The sequence below is a fragment of the Syngnathus leptorhynchus genome, chromosome 21 (genome assembly GCF_054491065.1).
Source record: "Syngnathus leptorhynchus isolate UIUO chromosome 21, UIUO_Slep, whole genome shotgun sequence".
NCBI classification, from domain to species: Eukaryota; Metazoa; Chordata; class Actinopteri; order Syngnathiformes; family Syngnathidae; genus Syngnathus; species Syngnathus leptorhynchus.
This window is the reverse complement of record NC_141215.1, coordinates 559,595-581,740: the sequence shown is the minus strand read 5'-3', so window position 1 is coordinate 581,740 and position 22,146 is coordinate 559,595. Positions and strand designations below refer to the sequence as shown.

At 47.1% G+C, this 22,146-nt stretch overlaps 1 non-coding gene and 6 pseudogenes across 1 annotated transcript; all 7 read left to right on the top strand.

Annotated features, from left to right (window-relative positions):
- Positions 1–9,280: 9,280 nt before the first annotated feature.
- Positions 9,281–9,397, top strand: LOC147039955 (5S ribosomal RNA; annotated as a pseudogene).
- Positions 9,398–11,352: 1,955 nt separating this feature from the next.
- LOC147039954 (5S ribosomal RNA) lies at positions 11,353–11,469 on the top strand (annotated as a pseudogene).
- Positions 11,470–13,322: 1,853 nt separating this feature from the next.
- LOC147039953 (5S ribosomal RNA) lies at positions 13,323–13,441 on the top strand. The gene has a single exon (XR_015063241.1). It is a non-coding gene; the product is annotated as a 5S ribosomal RNA (ribosomal RNA).
- Positions 13,442–17,458: 4,017 nt separating this feature from the next.
- Positions 17,459–17,567, top strand: LOC147039952 (5S ribosomal RNA; annotated as a pseudogene).
- Positions 17,568–18,698: 1,131 nt separating this feature from the next.
- On the top strand, positions 18,699–18,815 carry LOC147039951 (5S ribosomal RNA; annotated as a pseudogene).
- A 604-nt stretch (positions 18,816–19,419) lies between these two features.
- LOC147039950 (5S ribosomal RNA) lies at positions 19,420–19,538 on the top strand (annotated as a pseudogene).
- A 1,676-nt stretch (positions 19,539–21,214) lies between these two features.
- Positions 21,215–21,333, top strand: LOC147039949 (5S ribosomal RNA; annotated as a pseudogene).
- The last annotated feature ends 813 nt before the right edge of the window (positions 21,334–22,146 follow it).

Below are 22,146 nucleotides of genomic sequence, written 5' to 3'. Positions count from 1 at the left end.
ATTCTCTGATCCCGGTTAGATTTGGATGTTAAGTCCCGTAGCAAATGGTTCCTTTGATCAGTCAAACAAATGTTGATGAGCCAGGGAAGCGCATAAGCGCGTGCCCTTCTAAACACCCACACCACTTCCTCATAACTTCGTTAGTAATTAGCAACAACTTTTTCTTTGGGTTTTTTGTTTTTGTTTTCTTAGCATTTAACTTGCACAAAATCACTCTTTTGTCCAAGCTGCTCTACCAATTTCCCATAGTAGTCTCCAACAACTTCAACCATTCAACCAATACTTTCCTTTCATTCAGGAAATCATTCGTCCCTGCTCATTTGCATCTCACACACAGTCACCAAAGAGGAGTCTTTTCAACACATTGGTCCCAAGCTATCCAAGTCCTCCACACAACATTCATATACCATTCTCAGCACAATCCCTATCCTAATGTTTCCGATAGAACAATTCACCAGTCCAAAAAAAAAAAAAACTCAACACATAAAAAAAAAACACAGCTTGCGAATTAAACCAGTTTTCTGTCTACAAACAGATTTCTTTCTTTTCTTCTCTTATTTATTTATTTATTTATTTATTTTATTCTTCAAAATTGTTTCTGTTTTGCGGTGCAAATTGGATAGACCACAGTCTAACAAATTTCTTTTGTACACAGGTTTAGCCAATTTTATCAGTTTAACAAATATGCACACACGTGCACAGCTCTCGGTGCGAGGGGAGGGGACCTGGCAACAATGATTCGTCACAAGCTGGCCATTTCTTGCGGTCGATCATGAAGCTGGTCCCACCCACGCACGCGAGGACAGCACATTCTAATTTTTCTATTTATCTTTTAGAAACAAGTTGTATTACTTTACCACTTGATTTGCAAATTTTAACTTTAGTGTGCACACATAATTTGACCCCTTGTCATTTGCCGGGCATACAATCAGCATTGTCATAATTTCATTGTATGTACAGGGGTTCTAATAACCTAAAAAAAATGTTTTAAACCAAAAGTAGGAGCATGAGCGGTCAAAGGGGAGGAAGCCCGTTATGCTGAAAATTTGGCTTTTCCTCTGCCCCTCCCTCCACCCTTTGATTGGTCTCGTTTTGCATAACGACACACTCTTGCAAAGTGTCCTCGTCTCCCACAGTTCCAACAGTTGTCAGAATCTGGTGGGGGTTTTGAACCATATGGCGGCCTGCGACCTTGTTGGCCTTGACCTCTTCCTCTGCCCCATTGGGAACTTTGGAAGAAAACTGTTGCATCTTCATCTACATGATTATCATCATCATCTAGATGAAATACATCAGAACCTTTGCCTTTCTTGAACACTTTGTCAGCGTCTCTGGCCCACTACATGGTTGTTGTAACACAAGCAGTGTGTGCTTCCACCAAGTGTTTCCACACCCTGTTGACTAATTCAGGTGGGGAACCATTGAGGAGCGCATACTTTAGCTGTTGCTGATAAGCAAGTTTAATGGAGCAGTGTCTAACTCCACCACCAGTTCTGCCTCTGACTTCAGCTCCACGTCTGACTTCAGCACCACCTCCAGCTCTGCCTCTGACTTCAGCTCCGCATTTGACTCCAGCTCCTCACTAGCTCTGCTACTAACTCCAGCTCCTCCTCCAACTCCAGCTTCACACCATCTCTGCCTCCGATCCCGGCCCCACACCAGAGCTGCCTCTGACTTCAGCTGAAGGCAGTTCCGTTCCGCCTCCAACTCCAGCTCCACACCAGCTCCGTCTCCAACGCCTTTTCCATGATGACATATTTTTTTTGGTCCCACCGGGATTTGAACTCGGGCCGCTGGGGTGAGAGTCCAGAGCACTATCCACTATACCATGAAGACTTCACTAGTGTTGCAGGGAAGGAATGTACACTATATGTTTTAATGGAGCAGTCTCTGACTCCACCACCAGCTCTGCCTCTGACTTCAGCTCCACTTCTGACTTCAGCACCGCCTCCAGCTCTGCCTCTGACTTCAGCTCCGCCTCCAGCTCTGCCTCTGACTCCAGCTCTACACCATGTCTGCCTCTGACTTCAGCCCCACTTCCGCCTCCAGCTCCGCCTCCAGCTCCGCCTCCAGCTCCACACCAATCTCTGACTTCAGCTCCACCTCCGACCCTGACTTCAGCTCCGCCTCTGACTCCAGCTTCACATCAGCTCTTCCTCTGACTTCAGCTCCACCTCCGACTCCAGCTCCATACCAGTTTTGCATCTGACTTCAACTTCAGCTCCGCCTCTGACTACAGCTCCTCCTCCGACTCCAGCTCCACACCAGTTCCACCTCTGACTCCACCTCCACATCAGCTCTCCATCTGACTCCAATTTCAGCTCTGCCTCTGACTTCAGCTCCGCCTCCAGCTCTGCCACTGACTTCAGCCCCACTTCCGCCTCCAACTTTGCCTCCAGCTCCACACCTGCTCTGCCTCTGCCTTCAGCTCCGCCTCCAGCTCCACACCAGTCTCTGACTACAGCACCACCTCTGACTCCAGCTCCACACCAGTTCTGCCTCCAACTCCAGCCCCACACCAGCTTTGCATCTGACTCCAACTTCAGCTCCGCCTCTGACTTCAGCTCCACACCAGTTCTACATCTGACTCCAGCTCTACACCATCTCTGCCTCTGACTTCAGCCTCCAGCTCCGCCTCCAGCTCCACACCAGTTTCTGACTTCGGCCCTACCTCCGACCCTGACTTCAGCTCCGCCTCTGACTCCAGCTCCACACCAGTTCTGCATCTGACTTCAATTTCACCTCTGACTACAGCTCCTCCAACTCCAGCTCCAAACCATCTCTGTCACTGACTTCAGCTCCGCCTTCGATCCCGGCGTCATACCAAATCTGCCCCTGACTTCAGCTCCGCCTCCGACTTCAGCTCCGCCTCCAGCTCCAGCGCCACCTCTGACTTCCGTTCCGCCTCCGACTCCAGCTCCACACCAGCTCCGCCGCCAACGCCTGTTCCATGATGACATATTTTTTTTTGGTCCCACCGGGATTTGAACCCGGGTCGCTGGGGTGAGAGTCCAGAGCACTATCCACTATACCATGAAGATTTCACTAGTGTTGCAGGGAAGGAATGTACACTATATGGTTTAATGGAACAGCCTCTGACTCCACTTCCACACCAGCTCTGCCTCTGACTTCAGCGCCGATACCGACTCCAGCTCCACACCAGTTCTGCCACTGACTTCAGCTCCATCTCTGACTCCAGCTGCTCACCAGCACTGCCCCTGACTTCAGCTCCACCTCAAACTCCAGCTCCACACCAGCTTTGCATCTGACTATAATTTCAGCTCCGTCTTTGACTTCAGGTTCACATCAATTTCGCTACCGACTTCAATTCCGATACCAGTGTCACACCAGCTCTGCCTCTGACTTCAGCTCCACCTCTGACTTCAGCGCCGGTACCAGCTTCATACCATTTCTGCCTCTGACTTCAGCTCCACACCTGCTCCACCTTTGACCACAGCACCGCGGTTAGTTCTGCCTCTGACTACGGTTCTACCTCCACACCAGTGTCTGACTTCTGCACCACCTCCGACTCCAGTTCCACACCAGATTTGCATCTGACTCCAAGTTCTCCTCCAACTCCTGCTCCACATTATCTTTGCTTCTGATACCAGCTTCACACCAGATCTGCCTCTGACTTCAGCTCCGCCTCCAGCTCCGCCTCTGAGTTCCGTTCCGCCCCCAACTCCAGCTCCACACTAGACTTCACTAGTGTTGCATCATTGAATGGGATGCCATTATGCACCCTAAATTATTTTTTAAATGTTAATGGAATGGACTTCTCATCACCTTCAAGAGCTAGAGATTTACCGTTTTTATTTCCCATCTTAACTTGGTATTTTTAGATTTTTCCAATTTTTTTTTTTCAATTTTTTGTTTTTCTTTTTTGAGGATCCTCAATGCAGGATTAAATTTACCCTTCAACAAAATTACTAGCCTGTGTATTACCGTTGGTTTTTGCTAGTACTGTTTTTTTTTCAATTTATCCTACCATTCACACTCTCAACCACACAACTTTCATGCAAACAGCTCGGAAAAACAGACCAAAAAAAGAATCTACGCCCTTCTTCAATTAAGAAAAAGAAGCTCTGTCTTTTTTTTAACCTGTTCCTTCCACTGGGACTCCAACCCAAGCTGTTCTATGGCTCGGAAAAACGTACAAAGAAAAATCTACACCCTTCTTTGAATCACAAAAAAGAAGCTCTGTGTTCCTTAGCACGTTCCTTCCACTGGGACTCCAACCCAAGCCAGATCCTGCAGCTTGGAAGAACAGACAAAGAAGAATCTACGCACCTCTTCAATGAATGAAAAGGAAGCTCTGTTTTCCTTAGTCTGTTCCTTCCACTGGGACTTAAACCCAAGCCAGATCCTGCAGCTTGGAAGAACAGACAAAGAAGAATCTACGCACCTCTTCAATGAATGAAAAGGAAGCTCTGTTTTCCTTAGTCTGTTCCTTCCACTGGGACTTAAACCCAAGCTATATTCCGTGCACCTTCCACTCTTACGCGTTTCACAACAGCACAATCACACAATTTTAGGGCTTTAACTTACTTGTCCCCTGGTTCGTTGCACTGCCGGATCCCGTCAATCCACTGTAGTCCGACGAAGGCAGACCTAAGATGCTGGCCCAGCGAAGAATTTTCTTGCCAGGTCTTTTCTTTACCAGATCCTCCTAATGGACGCTGGCTTGTCGACAATGCAGCACGTCGTCCTCCGTCGATCAGCAGTGGGTATGTTGGATCCGGGTCACGGCACCAAAATGTTAGAGATGTTCCGACTCTAACTTATTTTGCAAGAACCACGCGAGAGACAATATGCCCTTTGAACACTTGCAAGTGGAGAATTTGTTCGTTACTGTAGATACAGCAATGTCCGAACAAAGTCTGCCGTTGAAGTCATGCAAGAGAGTATTTATTGAGAGAAGAAGGGTGGGGGTGAGAGTCAGCCAAGGTGGGGGTGACATTTGACATGTGTGGTGGTCACCTCAGCAAATGATTAACCACTTGGGAGGGTCCCAGTTTATCGCTCCACGAGGCCGTGGACATAAATCCTAGTGGAGCAAAACAAGGACGCCTCCACACCATCTGGAAAGCTTCAACAACTGAATGGTTAAACTTTTCAGAGTCACGGGAAGGTAAAAGGTTCAAACAAAGTTCATCATTCTAGTCTACATCCCAACATAATCATACGATCAAGATAGTTTATAAACCCTAACACTCTGCATCAATATTGTCTATAGGTGGGTGAAATTTGAATCTGGGACGTTTTCTGCTGGATGGTCCCATCAATTGTCATCAATGTCCACACAAAATCATAAAAATAGCACTACTAAAATTAATTCTGAAAAATCCAAAAAACAGGAGTCTAGGTGTTCCCCGTCCAGATTACTGGACCGCGGGACACCAACATCATCTCCAGCAATCCTGTCTGCCATGGGTTGTTTAATTTGGAATGCATTCTGAGACTCAAACCAGTACAAATTAGGAACGTGAGTTTTCCGCCAATCGGTCTGTTGCAACAACTGCTTGACCATTGAGCCCAATTGTCTGGCCTCGTGTCCTGGGGCAATAGCCGGCGAAATGTGTGGCACCCCTTTCTCTGTCATTTTGAACCATTGCATTTGTTCATATGTCAGTTCAGTTGCCGCTGCAACTCCCTATTTACGCACTCCTCTCATCTCACACACACACACACACACACACACACACACACACACACACACACACACACACACACACACACACACACACACACACACACACACACACACACACACACACACACACACACACACACACATTCCCCCCAATTTTATTCATTTAGGATATTTTAGCGGTCTAATCTCTCACAGGAGGAACTGCTACCACCGGATGTTTTGGGGAGGCCTCACTTCTCCCAGGATCTCAAAAAACCTGGCTATTTGAATACGCTCGTCAACGTACCCTTGTCCACCACGACGAAGCTAGGTCCCGGACCTATCCGTAATACGCATAAGTCCCTGACTTTACCGTACACGTCACACACATAAGTTCCAAACTTATTCACCGTATGTATCTTAACTTCTTGCACACTTTATTTGATCTGAACAACAGTCTCCTCTTAAATTTCCTCTTTCAATTTGCAGAATTTAGACTTATAGTAACAGGTATTCTGCTAACCTTATCAGTGATGAGCGCTCAGGGTTGAGGAGACGTTGTACCAGCTCAACGTTGTGCACTTAACCCAAACGGTTCGCCGACCGAGAGACAGCGTCCCAGACGCTGTCCGGTGTCCTGGATTCAGACCACGAGTTGCCAATTACCCTTCTCTTGACATTATGTCGGGGTCACCAAGAAATTGTTAGGATACGGATTTTTAGCTATTGATCTGACTTCAAATTGCAATCAACACTTAACACAAGTTTGGATGTCCCAATCCACACACTGGCGCACCTAACAATTTTGCGAGTTCATTCTGTCAAAGAGAAGACCAGTAGATCAATCAGACCAAATTTACCAATTGTTTATTCCTAACAAAGCACACTAATACAGGCCTGGGTCCAGGGTCCCTCACACTAAAACTCGTGCGTTTTTGTGACCACCAAAAGACGACACATTAACTTCAATCGTTCAAGCAATCTTTTACAACACCCATCACGTATGGCATTCGGAAACTTCAGCCCTAGTTTTAACTCCGACATTGAAACTATAACCCGAGTTTGAAACGTAAATTGTGTGGTGTCATCCATACCGTTGTAGTTCACGTTTCTTACCGCTAGAGGGGAGACTAGGTACAGTAAATAAAGAGCCTTTTACTTTGATACAGCAAAAAGCAGGTCGCAACGGCAAATTCGTGCTACCACACAAAAAGCTGTCAATAACGTTTCATGATAGCCATGTTTCCGTGAAACACCAAAAGTCTTGGAAGAAAGCCTTTTTCGGATCTGGTTGTGACATGGATAGGAGACGTTCAGGGAATACCAGGTGCTAAAAGCCTTTTTTTTTCCCACGTCAATTGTGAAAGGAAACTTTTACAACAGCCATCAAGTTGCTTGGCACGGGTTTTCAGGGGCAATTGTGTCTATAAAATGCGAAACTCTGGAGACTCTGATGGCTTACGTCCATACTACCCTGAGAACACGCGATCTCGGAAGCTTAGCAAGGTCAGGCCTGGTTAGTACTTGGATGAGAGACCGCCTGGGAATACCAGGTGCTGTAAGCTTTTATTTTATTGTATTTTTTTCAATTCAATCGTTCAAGCAATCTTTTACAACACCCATCACGTATGGCATTCGGAAACTTCAGCCCTAGTTTTAACTCTGACATTGAAACTATAACCCGAGTTTGAAACGTAAATTGTGTGGTGTCATCCATAGCGTTGCAGTTCACGTTTCTTACCGCTAGAGGGGAGACTATGTACAGCAGTGGTTCCCAAAGTGGGCGGTACCGGTGGGAAGATCTGGGGGGGCGGTGAGGAAGAAGGGGGCGGTAGGGGGGCGGCAGTCTGAAGTCGAAGTCAGAAGTTCGAGTGGTAGATTTGAGGACATTTTATTGCTTGAAACTGCTGTGAACTCAAAGCAGCAGTCAAATGTCTTGAAAAGGGGAAAAACACTTCCAATGTAGTGTTTTTCCCCTTTTCAAGACATTTACTTTGATACGGCAAAATGCAGGTCGCAACGGCAAATCCGTGCTACCACACAAAAAGCTGTCAATAACGTTTCATGATAGCCATGTTTCCGTGAAACACCAAAAGTCTTGGAAGAAAGCCTTTTTCTTACCTGGTTGTTACATGGATGGGAGACGTTCAGGGAATACCAGTGCTGAAAGTCTTTTTTTTCCCACGTCAATTGTGAAAGGAAACTTTTACAACAGGCATCAAGTACCATCGTTGCTTGGCACGGGTTTTCAGGGCCGATTGTGTCTATAAAATGTAAAACTCTGGAGCCTCTGATGTCTTGCGGCCATACTACCCTGAGAACAACTGATCTCGTCCGATTTCGGAAGCTTAGCAAGGTCGGGCCCGGTTAGTACTTGCATGTACTACCACTAGAGGCGAGACTATGTACAGTAAATAAAGAGCCTGGCTCCCTGTGAACTCAAAGCAGAAGTCTTTTTTTGTAAAATAACCCAACATTACATACACATTGCCCTTCCATGTAGTGTTTTTACCCTTTTCATGACATTTACTTTGATACAGCAAAATGCAGGTCGCAACGGCAAATTCGTGCTATCACACAAAAAGCTGTCAATAACGTTTCATGATAGCCATGTTCCCGTGAAACACCAAAAGTCTTGGAAGAAAGCCTTTTTCGGACCTGGTTGTTACATGGATGGGAGATGTTCAGGGAATACCAGTGCTGAAAGCCTTTTTTTTCCCACGTCAATTGTGAAAGGAAACTTTTACAACAGCCATCAAGTTGCTTGGCACCGGTTTTCAGGGGCATTTGTTTCTATAAAATGCAAAACTTTGGAAACTTTGTCGGATTACGGCCATACTACCCTGAAAACGCCTGATCTCGGAAACTTAGCACGGTCGGGCCTGGTTAGTACTCGGATGACAGACCGCCTGGGAATACCAGGTGCTGTAAGCTAATATTTATTTATTTATGTATTTATTTTTTCAATTCAATCGTTCAAGCAATCTTTTGCAACACCCATCACGTATGGCATTCGGAAACTTCAGCCCTAGTTTTAACTCCGACATTGAAACTATAACCCGAGTTTGAAACGTAAATTGTGTGGTGTCATCCATAGCGTTGCAGTTCACGTTTCTTACCGCTAGAAGGTAGCGACTAGAGAAACCGACTGAAAATTACTGACCGCGGGGATCTACGACTTCTTCTTAGTGAGTTCCAGCCTGATGTTCAGAAGCTTGTCCCTGCACCAAGCACATCCATCCCATTAATAATAAGTGTGAGACAAAAATGTTACTGGTGGAGTGTTTAGGGGGGGGGGGGGGCTAGGAACTCACTGGGGAGCCAAGGGGGCGCCAGCCTGCAAAACATGGATGGGAGATGTTCAGGGAATACCAGGTGCTGAAAGCCTTTTTTTTCCCACATCAATTGTGAAAGGAAACTTTTACAACAGCCATCATGGGGGGGGGGCTAGGAACTCACTGGGGAGCCAAGGGGGCGCCAGCCTGCAAAACATGGATGGGAGATGTTCAGGGAATACCAGGTGCTGAAAGCCTTTTTTTTCCCACATCAATTGTGAAAGGAAACTTTTACAACAGCCATCAAGTTGCTAGGCACAGGTTTTCAGGGGCGATTGTTTATATAAAATGACAAACTTTGGTGACTTCGACGGCTTACGGCCATACTACCCTGAGAACGCCCGATTGTCCGATCTCGGAAGCTTAGCAAGGTCGGGCCTGGTTAGTACTTGGATGGAAGACCGCCCGGGAATACCAGGTGCTGTAAGCTTTTATTTTATTTTTTTCAATTCAATCGTTCAAGCAATCTTTTACAACACCCATCACGTATGGCATTCGGAAACTTCAGCCCTAGTTTTAACTCCGACATTGAAACTGTAACCCGAGTTTGAAATGTAAATTGTGTGGTGTCATCCATACCGTTGTAGTTCACGATTCGTACCACTAGAGGGGAGACTATGTACAGTAAATAAAGAGCCTGGCTCCCTGTGAACTCAAAGCAGCAGTCAAATGTCTTGAAAAGGGGAAAAACACTTCCAATGTAGTGTTTTTCCCCTTTTCAAGACATTTACTTTGATACGGCAAAATGCAGGTCGCAACGGCAAATCCGTGCTACCACACAAAAAGCTGTCAATAACGTTTCATGATAGCCATGTTTCCGTGAAACACCAAAAGTCTTGGAAGAAAGCCTTTTTCTTACCTGGTTGTTACATGGATGGGAGACGTTCAGGGAATACCAGTGCTGAAAGCCTTTTTTTTCCCACGTCAATTGTGAAAGGAAACTTTTACAACAGGCATCAAGTACCATCGTTGCTTGGCACGGGTTTTCAGGGCCGATTGTGTCTATAAAATGTAAAACTCTGGAGCCTCTGATGGCTTGCGGCCATACTACCCTGAGAACGCCTGATCTCGTCCGATTTCGGAAGCTTAGCAAGGTCGGGCCCGGTTAGTACTTGCATGTACTACCACTAGAGGCGAGACTATGTACAGTAAATAAAGAGCCTGGCTCCCTGTGAACTCAAAGCAGCAGTCTTTATTTGTAAAATAACCCAACATTACATACACATTGCCCTTCCATGTAGTGTTTTTACCCTTTTCATGACATTTACTTTGATACAGCAAAATGCAGGTCGCAACGGCAAATTCGTGCTATCACACAAAAAGCTGTCAATAACGTTTCATGATAGCCATGTTCACGTGAAACACCAAAAGTCTTGGAAGAAAGCCTTTTTCGGACCTGGTTGTTACATGGATGGGAGATGTTCAGGGAATACCAGTGCTGAAAGCCTTTTTTTTCCCACGTCAATTGTGAAAGGAAACATTTACAACAGCCATCAAGTTGCTTGGCACGGGTTTTCAGGGGCATTTGTTTCTATAAAATGCAAAACTTTGGAAACTTTGTCGGATTACGGCCATACTACCCTGAAAACGCCTGATCTCGGAAACTTAGCACGGTCGGGCCTGGTTAGTACTCGGATGACAGACCGCCTGGGAATACCAGGTGCTGTAAGCTAATATTTATTTATTTATGTATTTATTTTTTCAATTCAATCGTTCAAGCAATCTTTTGCAACACCCATCACGTATGGCATTCGGAAACTTCAGCCCTAGTTTTAACTCCGACATTGAAACTATAACCCGAGTTTGAAACGTAAATTGTGTGGTGTCATCCATAGCGTTGCAGTTCACGTTTCTTACCGCTAGAAGGTAGCGACTAGAGAAACCGACTGAAAATTACTGACCGCGGGGATCTACGACTTCTTCTTAGTGAGTTCCAGCCTGATGTTCAGAAGCTTGTCCCTGCACCAAGCACATCCATCCCATTAATAATAAGTGTGAGACAAAAATGTTACTGGTGGAGTGTTTAGGGGGGGGGGGGGCTAGGAACTCACTGGGGAGCCAAGGGGGCGCCAGCCTGCAAAACATGGATGGGAGATGTTCAGGGAATACCAGGTGCTGAAAGCCTTTTTTTTCCCACATCAATTGTGAAAGGAAACTTTTACAACAGCCATCATGGGGGGGGGGCTAGGAACTCACTGGGGAGCCAAGGGGGCGCCAGCCTGCAAAACATGGATGGGAGATGTTCAGGGAATACCAGGTGCTGAAAGCCTTTTTTTTCCCACATCAATTGTGAAAGGAAACTTTTACAACAGCCATCAAGTTGCTAGGCACAGGTTTTCAGGGGCGATTGTTTATATAAAATGACAAACTTTGGTGACTTCGACGGCTTACGGCCATACTACCCTGAGAACGCCCGATTGTCCGATCTCGGAAGCTTAGCAAGGTCGGGCCTGGTTAGTACTTGGATGGAAGACCGCCCGGGAATACCAGGTGCTGTAAGCTTTTATTTTATTTTTTTCAATTCAATCGTTCAAGCAATCTTTTACAACACCCATCACGTATGGCATTCGGAAACTTCAGCCCTAGTTTTAACTCCGACATTGAAACTGTAACCCGAGTTTGAAATGTAAATTGTGTGGTGTCATCCATACCGTTGTAGTTCACGATTCGTACCACTAGAGGGGAGACTATGTACAGTAAATAAAGAGCCTGGCTCCCTGTGAACTCAAAGCAGCAGTCAAATGTCTTGAAAAGGGGAAAAACACTTCCAATGTAGTGTTTTTCCCCTTTTCAAGACATTTACTTTGATACGGCAAAATGCAGGTCGCAACGGCAAATCCGTGCTACCACACAAAAAGCTGTCAATAACGTTTCATGATAGCCATGTTTCCGTGAAACACCAAAAGTCTTGGAAGAAAGCCTTTTTCTTACCTGGTTGTTACATGGATGGGAGACGTTCAGGGAATACCAGTGCTGAAAGCCTTTTTTTTCCCACGTCAATTGTGAAAGGAAACTTTTACAACAGGCATCAAGTACCATCGTTGCTTGGCACGGGTTTTCAGGGCCGATTGTGTCTATAAAATGTAAAACTCTGGAGCCTCTGATGGCTTGCGGCCATACTACCCTGAGAACGCCTGATCTCGTCCGATTTCGGAAGCTTAGCAAGGTCGGGCCCGGTTAGTACTTGCATGTACTACCACTAGAGGCGAGACTATGTACAGTAAATAAAGAGCCTGGCTCCCTGTGAACTCAAAGCAGCAGTCTTTATTTGTAAAATAACCCAACATTACATACACATTGCCCTTCCATGTAGTGTTTTTACCCTTTTCATGACATTTACTTTGATACAGCAAAATGCAGGTCGCAACGGCAAATTCGTGCTATCACACAAAAAGCTGTCAATAACGTTTCATGATAGCCATGTTCACGTGAAACACCAAAAGTCTTGGAAGAAAGCCTTTTTCGGACCTGGTTGTTACATGGATGGGAGATGTTCAGGGAATACCAGTGCTGAAAGCCTTTTTTTTCCCACGTCAATTGTGAAAGGAAACATTTACAACAGCCATCAAGTTGCTTGGCACGGGTTTTCAGGGGCATTTGTTTCTATAAAATGCAAAACTTTGGAAACTTTGTCGGATTACGGCCATACTACCCTGAAAACGCCTGATCTCGGAAACTTAGCACGGTCGGGCCTGGTTAGTACTCGGATGACAGACCGCCTGGGAATACCAGGTGCTGTAAGCTAATATTTATTTATTTATGTATTTATTTTTTCAATTCAATCGTTCAAGCAATCTTTTGCAACACCCATCACGTATGGCATTCGGAAACTTCAGCCCTAGTTTTAACTCCGACATTGAAACTATAACCCGAGTTTGAAACGTAAATTGTGTGGTGTCATCCATAGCGTTGCAGTTCACGTTTCTTACCGCTAGAGGGTAGACTATGTACAGTAAATAAACAGCCTGGCTTCCGGTGAACTTAAAGCAGCAGTCAAATGTCTTGAAATGGGAAAAACACTTCCAATATAGTGTTTTTCCCTTTTTCAAGACATTTACTTTGATACGGCAAAATGCAGGTCGCAACGGCAAATTCGTGCTACCACACAAAAAGCTGTCAATAACTTTTCATGATAGCCATGTTTCCATGAAACACCAAAAGTCATGGAAGAAAGCCTTTTTCGGACCTGGTTGTGTGACATGGATGGGAGACGTTCAGGGAATACCAGGTGCTGAAAGCCTTTTTTTTCCACGTCAATTGTGAAAGGAAACTTTTACAACAGCCATCAAGTTGCTTGGCACGAGTTTTCAGGGGCGATTGTGTCTATAAAATGCAAAACTCTGGATATTCTGACAGCTTACGGCCATACTACCCTGAGAATGCCCGATCTCGTCAGATCTCGGAAGCTTAGCAGGGTCGGGCCTGGTTAGTACTTAGATGGGAGTCCGCCTGGGAATACCAGGTGCTGTAAGCTTTTATTTATTTATTTATTTTCACCCTCCTTGAGTCGTCACCTTATCGTGGTGGAGGGATTTGCGTGCCCCTATGATCCTAGGAGCCATGTTGTCTGGGGCTTCATGCCCCTGGTAGGGTAACCATGGCAGAAGGGTCCTAGGTGAGGGGCCAGACAAAGCACGGCTCAGAAGACCCCTTATGATGAAAAAAATATATGGATGTCGTTTTCCCTCGCCCGGACGCGGGTCACCGGGGCACCTCTCTGGAGCCAGGCCTGGAGGTGGGGCTCGAAGGCGAGCGCCTGGTGGCCGGGCCTTCGCTCATGGGGTCCGGTCGGGCATAGCCCGAAAAGAAAACATGGGTTCCCCTTCCAATGGGCTCACCACCTATAGGACGGGCCAAAGGGGTCGGGTGCATAGTGAGCTGGGCGGCGGCCAAAGGCGGGGACCTTGGCGGTCCGATCCCCGGCTGCAGAGGCTGGCTCTAGGGACATGGAATGTCACCTCTCTGGCTGGAAAGGAGCCCAAGCTGGTGTGTGAGGCAGAAAGGTTCCGACTAGACATAGTCGGACTTGCCTCCACACATAGTTTGGGCTCTGGTACAAGCCCTATCGAGAGGGGCTGGACTCTCTTCCACTCTGGAGTTGCCCACGGTGAGATGCGTCGAGCAGCTGTCGGCATACTTATTGCCCCCCGCTGGGCGCCTGCACATTGGGGTTCACCCCGGTGAGCGAGAGGGTAGCCTCCCTCCGCCTTCGGGTGGGGGGACGGGTCCTGTTGTTTGTGTCTATGCACCGAACGGCAGCTCAAAGTACCCACCCTTCTTAGAGTCCCTGGAGGAAGTGCTGGAGAGCGCTCCTTCTGGGGACTCCATCGTTCTACTGGGTGACTTCAATGCTCACGTGGGCAATGACAGTGAGACCTGGAAGGGCATGATTGGGAGGAACGGCCCCCCCGATCTGAACCAGAGCGGTGTTCTATTATTGGACTTTTGTGCTCGACACGGATTTTCTATAATGAACACCATGTTCAGGCATAAGGGTGTCCATGTGTGCACTTGGCACCAGGACACCCTAGGCCGCAGTTCGTTGATCGACCTTGTAGTCGTGTCATCGGATTTGCGGCCGCATGTTTTGGACACTCGGGTGAAGAGAGGGGCGGAGCTGTCAACTGATCACCACCTGGTGGTGGGTTGGCTCCGATGGCGGGGGAAGATGCCGGTCCGACCTGGCAGACCCAAACGCTCTGTGAGGGTCTGCTGGGAACGTCTGGCAGAATCCCCTGTCAGGAAGAGCTTCAACTCCCACCTCCGGCAGAGCTTTTCCCACGGGGAGGCGGGGGACATTGAGTCCGAGTGGACCTTGTTCCGCGCCTCCATTGTTGAGGCAGCCGACCGGAGCTGTGGCCGTTAAGGTTGTTGGTGCCTGTTGTGGCGGCAATCCCCGAACCCGCTGGTGGACACCGGCGGTAAGGGATGCCGTCAAGCTGAAGAAGGAGTCCTATAGGGCTTTTTGGCCTGCGGGACTCTGGAGACAGCTGACAGGTACCGGATGGCCAAGCGGAACGCGGCTTCGGCGGTTGCTGAGGCAAAAACTCGGGCGTGTGAGGAGTTTGGCGAGACCATGGAGAATGACTTCCGGACGGCTTCGAGGAAATTCTGGTCCACCATCCGGCGTCTCAGGAGGGGGAAGCAGTGCACGGTCAACACTGTTTACAGTGGAGATGGTGTGCTGCTGACCTCGACTCGGGATGTCGTGAGTCGGTGACGAAGACCTCCTCAATTCGACCGACACGCCTTCCATTGTGGAAGCAGGGCCTGAGGACTCTGAGGCGGACTCTCCAATCTCGGAGGTCGAAGTCACTGAGGTAGTTAAAAAACTCCTTGGTGGCAAGGCCCCGGGGGTGGATGAGATCCGCCGGGAGTTCTTAAAGGCTCTGGATGTTGTGGGGCTGTCATGGCTGACACGCCTCTACAGCATTGCGTGGACATCGGGGACGGTGCCTCTGGATTGGCAGACTGGGGTGGTGGTTCCCCTCTTTAAGAAGGGGGACCGGAGGGTGTGTTCCAATTACAGGGGAATCACACTCCTCAGCCTCCCTGGTAAGGTCTATTCAGGGGTGCTGGAGAGGAGGATCCGTCGGGAGGTCGAATCTCGGATTCAGGAGGAGCAGTGTGGCTTTCGTCCTGGCCGTGGAACAGTGGACCAGCTCTACACCCTCGGCAGGATCCTCGAGGGTGCATGGGAGTTCGCCCAACCAGTCCACATGTGTTTTGTGGACTTGGAGAAGGCGTTCGACCGTGTCCCTCGGGAGGTTCTCTGGAGGGTGCTTCGGGAGTACGGGGTGCCGAGCCAACTGATAAGGGCGGTTCGGTCCCTGTATCACCGATGCCAGAGTTTGGTCCACATTTCCGACAGTAAGTCGGATTCGTTCCCAGTGAGGGTTGGACTCCGCCAAGGCTGCGCTTTGTCACCGATTCTGTTCATAATTTTTATGGACAGAATTTCTAGGCGCAGCCGAGGCGTTGAGGGCGTCCGGTTTGGGGACCTCAGCATTGCGTCACTGCTTTTTGCAGATGACGTGGTGCTGTTGGCTTCTTCAGTCCGTGATCTCCAGCTCTCACTGGAGCGGTTCGCAGCCGAGTGTGAAGCGGTCGGGATGAGGGTCAGCACCTCCAAATCCGAGTCCATGGTCGGTCGGGATGAGGGTCAGCACCTCCAAATCCAAGTCCATGGTCCTCGGTCGGAAAAGGGTGGAATGCCCTCTCCGGATCGGGGATGAGAGCCTGCCCCAAGTGGAGGAGTTCAAGTATCTTGGGGTCTTGTTCACGAGTGAGGCCAGGATGGAGCGCGAGATCGACAGGCGGATCGGTGCAGCGTCGGCAGTAATGCGGACTCTGTACCGGTCCGTCGTGGTGAAGAGAGAGCTGAGCCAAATGGCAAAGCTCTCGATTTACCGGTCGAGCTACGCTCCTACCCTCACCTATGGTCACGAGCTATGGGTCGTGACCGAAAGAACAAGATCCAGGATACAAGCGGCTGAAATGAGTTTCCTCCGCAGGGTGTCCGGGCTCTCCCTTAGAGATAGGGTGAGAAGCTCAGTCATCCGGGAGAGACTCGGAGTAGAGCCGCTGCTCCTCCACGTTGAGAGGAGCCAGTTGAGGTGGCTCGGGCATCTCATTAGGATGCCTCCTGAACGCCTCCCTGGGGAGGTGTTCCGGGCATGTCCCACCGGTAGGAGACCCCGGGGACGACCCAGGACGCGCTGGAGAGACTACGTCCCTCGGCTGGCCTGGGAACGCCTTGGAATCCCCCGGGATGAGCTGGAGGAAGTGGCTGGGGAGAGGGAGGTCTAGGAGTCCCTCCTAAAGCTGCTGCCCCCGCGACCCGACCCCGGATAAGCGGAAGAAGATGAAGGTGAAGGTGAAGATTTATTTATTTTCAATTCAATCGTTCAAGCAATTTTTTTACAACACCCATCACGTATGGCATTCGGAAACTTCAGCCCTAGTTTTAACTCCGACATTGAAACTATAACCCGAGTTTGAAACGTAAATTGTGTAGTGTCATACATACCGTTGTAGTTCACGTTTCTTACCGCTAGAGGGGAGACTATGTACAGTAAATAAAGAGCCTGGCTCCCTGTGAACTCAAAGCAGCAGTCTTTATTTGTAAAATAACCCAACATTACATACATATTGCGCTTCCATGTAGTGTTTTTATCCTTTTCATGACATTTACTTTGATACAGCGAAATGCAGGTCGCAACGGCAAATTCGTGCTACCACACAAAAAGCTGTCAATAACGTTTCACGATAGCCATGTTTCCGTGAAACACCAAAAGTCTTGGAAGAAAGCCTTTTTCGGATCTGGTTGTGACATGGATAGGAGACGTTCAGGGAATACCAGGTGCTAAAAGCCTTTTTATTCCCCACGTCAATTGTGAAAGGAAACTTTTACAACAGCCATCAAGTTGCTTGGCACGGGTTTTCAGGGGCAATTGTGTCTATAAAATGCAAAACTCTGGGAACTCTGATGGCTTACGGCCATACTACCCTGAGAACACGCAATCTCGGAAGCTTAGCAAGGTCTGGCCAGGTTAGTACTTGGATGGGAGACCGCCTGGGAATACCAGGTGCTGTAAGCTTTTATTTTATTGTATTTTTTTCAATTCAATCGTTCAAGCAATCTTTTACAACACCCATCACGTATGGCATTGGGAAACTTCAGCCCTAGTTTTAACTCCGACATTGAAACTATAACCCGAGTTTTAAACGTAAATTGTGTGGTGTCATCCATAGCGTTGCAGTTCACGTTTCTTACCGCTAGAGGGGAGACTATGTACAGCAGTGGTTCCCAAAGTGGGCGGTACCGGTGGGAAGATCTGGGGGGGCGGTGAGGAAGAAGGGGGCGGTAGGGGGGCGGCAGTCTGAAGTCGAAGTCAGAAGTTCGAGTGGTAGATTTGAGGACATTTTATTGCTTGAAATACCAGACTGGGTGATCAATCCATTCCTAAATGTCGTCGGTGAAGAAACTGGAGTGGCAGAGGAAGAACTGATTTCAATTCAAAATGACATTGAGCTAAGGCCAAAGTTCAAAAAGTCATATCAAGATTTTTGGTTCCAAAAAAAAATCTCTGACTGCTATCAAGTGCTGTGGAACAAGGTCAAGATGTACTTTATTGCCTTCCCAACATCATATTTAGTAGAACGGGGCTTCAGTGCAGTCGCCTTGCTTCTTTCCAAGCAAAGAAACCGACTGAAAATTACTGACCGCGGGGATCTACGACTTCTTCTTAGTGAGTTCCAGCCTGATGTTGAGAAGCTTGTGTCCCTGCACCAAGCACATCCATCCCATAATATTAAGTGTGAGACAAAAATGTTACTGGTGGAGTGTTTAGGTCTTTACCATTCTATGTTGCTGAAACAGTTAAAACAGTTAAAAAATGAATTGGTTTGCTAAATTGGGTTTTATTTGTGAAATACACATCAGTGTTTAACCTCTTTTCAAATTGCAGCATACCAAATATCAAGAAAGAGGTGTTTGTTTCCATATGTGTCTGTGGGGGGACGGGGGGCTAGGAACTCACTAGGGAGCCAAGGGGGCGCCAGCCTGCAAAACATGGATGGGAGATGTTCAAGGAATACCAGGTGCTGAAAGCCTTTTTTTTCCCACATCAATTGTGAAAGAAAACTTTTACAACAGCCATCAAGTTGCTAGGCACAGGTTTTCAGGGGCGATTGTTTATATAAAATGCAAAACTTTGGTGACTTCGACGGCTTACGGCCATACTACCCTGAGAACGCCCGATTGTCCGATCTCGGAAGCTTAGCAAGGTCGGGCCTGGTTAGTACTTGGATGGAAGACCGCCCGGGAATACCAGGTGCTGTAAGCTTTTATTTTATTTTTTTCAATTCAATCGTTCAAGCAATCTTTTACAACACCCATCACGTATGGCATTCGGAAACTTCAGCCCTAGTTTTAACTCCGACATTGAAACTGTAACCCGAGTTTGAAATGTAAATTGTGTGGTGTCATCCATACCGTTGTAGTTTACAATTCGTACCACTAGAGGGGAGACTATGTACAGTAAATAAAGAGCCTGGCTCCCTGTGAACTCAAAGCAGCAGTCAAATGTCTTGAAAAGGGGAAAAACACTTCCAATGTAGTGTTTTTCCCCTTTTCAAGACATTTACTTTGATACGGCAAAATGCAGGTCGCAACGGCAAATCCGTGCTACCACACAAAAAGCTGTCAATAACGTTTCATGATAGCCATGTTTCCGTGAAACACCAAAAGTCTTGGAAGAAAGCCTTTTTCTTACCTGGTTGTTACATGGATGGGAGACGTTCAGGGAATACCAGTGCTGAAAGCCTTTTTTTTCCCACGTCAATTGTGAAAGGAAACTTTTACAACAGGCATCAAGTACCGTCGTTGCTTGGCACGGGTTTTCAGGGGCGATTGTGTCTATAAAATGTAAAACTCTGGAGACTCTGACGGCTTACGGCCATACTACCCTGAGAACGCCCAATCTCGTCCAATCTCGGAAGCTTAGCAGGGTCGGGCCTACTTAGTACTTGCATGGGAGACCGCCTGGGAATACCAGGTGCTGTGAGCTTTTATTTTATTTTATTTTTTTTCACTTCAATTGTTCAAGCAATCTTTTACAACACCTGTTAGAGATGTTCTGACTCTAACTTATTTTGCAAGAACCACACTGGAGACAGTATGCCCTTTAAGCACTTGCAGGTGGAGAGCTTGTCTGTTACTGTAGGTACAGCAATGTCCTAACAGACTCAGCCGTTAGTCTCTTACAAGAGCATATTTATTGAGAACAAGTAGGGTGGGGGTGACATTTGACATGTTTGGTGGTCACCTCAGCAAATGGTTAATCAGTGCAGAGGGTCCCAGTTGGTGGTCACCTCAGCAAATGGTTAACCAGTGCAGAGGGTCCCAGTTTATTGTTTTACGAGGTCTTGGAAATAAAACCTAGTGGAGCATTTTAGATGACTAAGTAAACAAGGATGTTTCCACACCATTTGGAAAGTTTCAACAACTGAATGGTTAAACTTTTCAGAGTCAAGGAAAGGTAAAAGGTTCAAACAAAGTTCATCATTCTAGTCTACATCTCAACATAATTATACGATCAAGATAGTTTATAAACCCTAACATATCCCTCCTGTTTATCATATGATTATGCCCACCCCGATCAATAAAACATAAGTAAGAAAATATAATGAAGAAAGAAAAACAACAACAAAATCTAAACACAGAAACAGCACATCATTGTGTCCATCACTTGCAAAGCATTTTCGATCATCATTTCAAAATCATTAGTGTTCTGTAAAACATGCTCGGCTAAACATCATTTACGCAATCTACGTAGATCAATTTTAATGTGTGAGTGAAAAACCTGCGGCAAGATGTCATAATGCAGGAAAAGTCTCACACGGTCCCTCTGCCTTAGGCGACCAGAATGTTACCAATAACAACAGTTAAGACAAAAATTTGAGGCGAGACTATGTACAGAAGTGGTTCCCAAAGTGGGCGGTACCGGTGGAAAGATCTGGGGGGGCGGTGAGGAAGAAGGGGGCGGTAGGGGGGCGGCAGTCTGAAGTCGAAGTCAGAAGTTCGAGTGGTAGATTTGAGGACATTTTATTGCTTGAAATACCAGACTGCGTGATCAATCCATTCCTAAATGTCGACGGTGAAGAAACTGGAGTGGCAGAGGAAGAACTGATTTCAATTCAAAATGACATTGAGCTAAGGCCAAAGTTCAAAAAGTCATATCAAGATTTTTGGTTCCAAAAAAAAATCTCTGACTGCTATCAAGTGCTGTGGAACAAGGTCAAGATGTACTTTATTGCCTTCCCAACATCATATTTAGTAGAACGGGGCTTCAGTGCAGTCGCCTTGCTTCTTTCCAAGCAAAGAAACCGACTGAAAATTACTGACCGCGGGGATCTACGACTTCTTCTTAGTGAGTTCCAGCCTGATGTTGAGAAGCTTGTGTCCCTGCACCAAGCACATCCATCCCATTAATATTAAGTGTGAGACAAAAATGTTACTGGTGGAGTGTTTAGGGGGGGGGGCTAGGAACTCACTGGGGAGCCAAGGGGGCGCCAGCCTGCAAAACATGGATGGGAGATGTTCAGGGAATACCAGGTGCTGAAAGCCTTTTTTTTCCCCACATCAATTGTGAAAGGAAACTTTTACAACAGCCATCAAGTTGCTTGGCACGGGTTTTCAGGGACGATTGTGTCTATAAAATGCAAAACTCTGGAGATTCTGATGGCTTACGGCCATACTACCCTGAGAACGTCCGATCTCATTCGATCTCGGAAACTTAGCAGGGTCGGGCCTGGTTAGTACTTGGATGGGAGACCGCCTGGGAATACCAGGCGCTGTAAGCTTTTATTTTAGTTTATTTTTTTTCAATTCAATCATTCAAGCAATTTTTTTACAACACCCATCACGTATGGCATTCGGAAACTTCAGCCCTAGTTTTAACTCCGACATTGAAACTTGTTAGGATACGGATTTTTAGCTATTGATCTGACTCCAAATTGCGATCAACACTTAACACAAGTTTCTATGTCCCAATCCTGCGGCAAGATGTCATAATGCAGGAAAAGTCTCACACGGTCCCTCTGCCTTAGGCGACCAGAATGTTACCAATAACAACAGTCAAGACAAAAATTGCTCGTGATTGTTCAGCCGTCGGGGGCTTGGCATGCCCACTGTTGGAGGGTGAGCACAATTCTCACCCCCTTTGCAGCACTGCTTCATCGGGGGAGAACTTGGAAATGTCTGCCGCGCGGTTGTCGTCTTCAGTCTTCAGTGGCCAGGGGAGACTACCTGGCCACCAAGGGGGAAGAGGATTATTCTGCCTCTATTTGAACTGGGGGCGGGGACGCTGTCGATGGTCGGTTGTTTATACTTCAGATTTAGCAGTAGTTGTTGTGTCTGTGTCAGCGTCTTACCACCATCTTGCTCTGCTTCATACCATACCGTTCCATTACAGGAATGATACACCCTCACTCGTTCTCCTTTCGCTCCATCACTTCTGCCATCCCGCACCATATGTTCAAACGCCAACATAGTCCACACAAAGCACAAGCCAGCAAGCAAAATAGTCAATAAAGTTAAACATTTGCATCGTCGTCGTCTTGGTTCAGACACTTTCAAGTCCGACTTTGATCCAATTCTCGCCATCGTCACGTTCC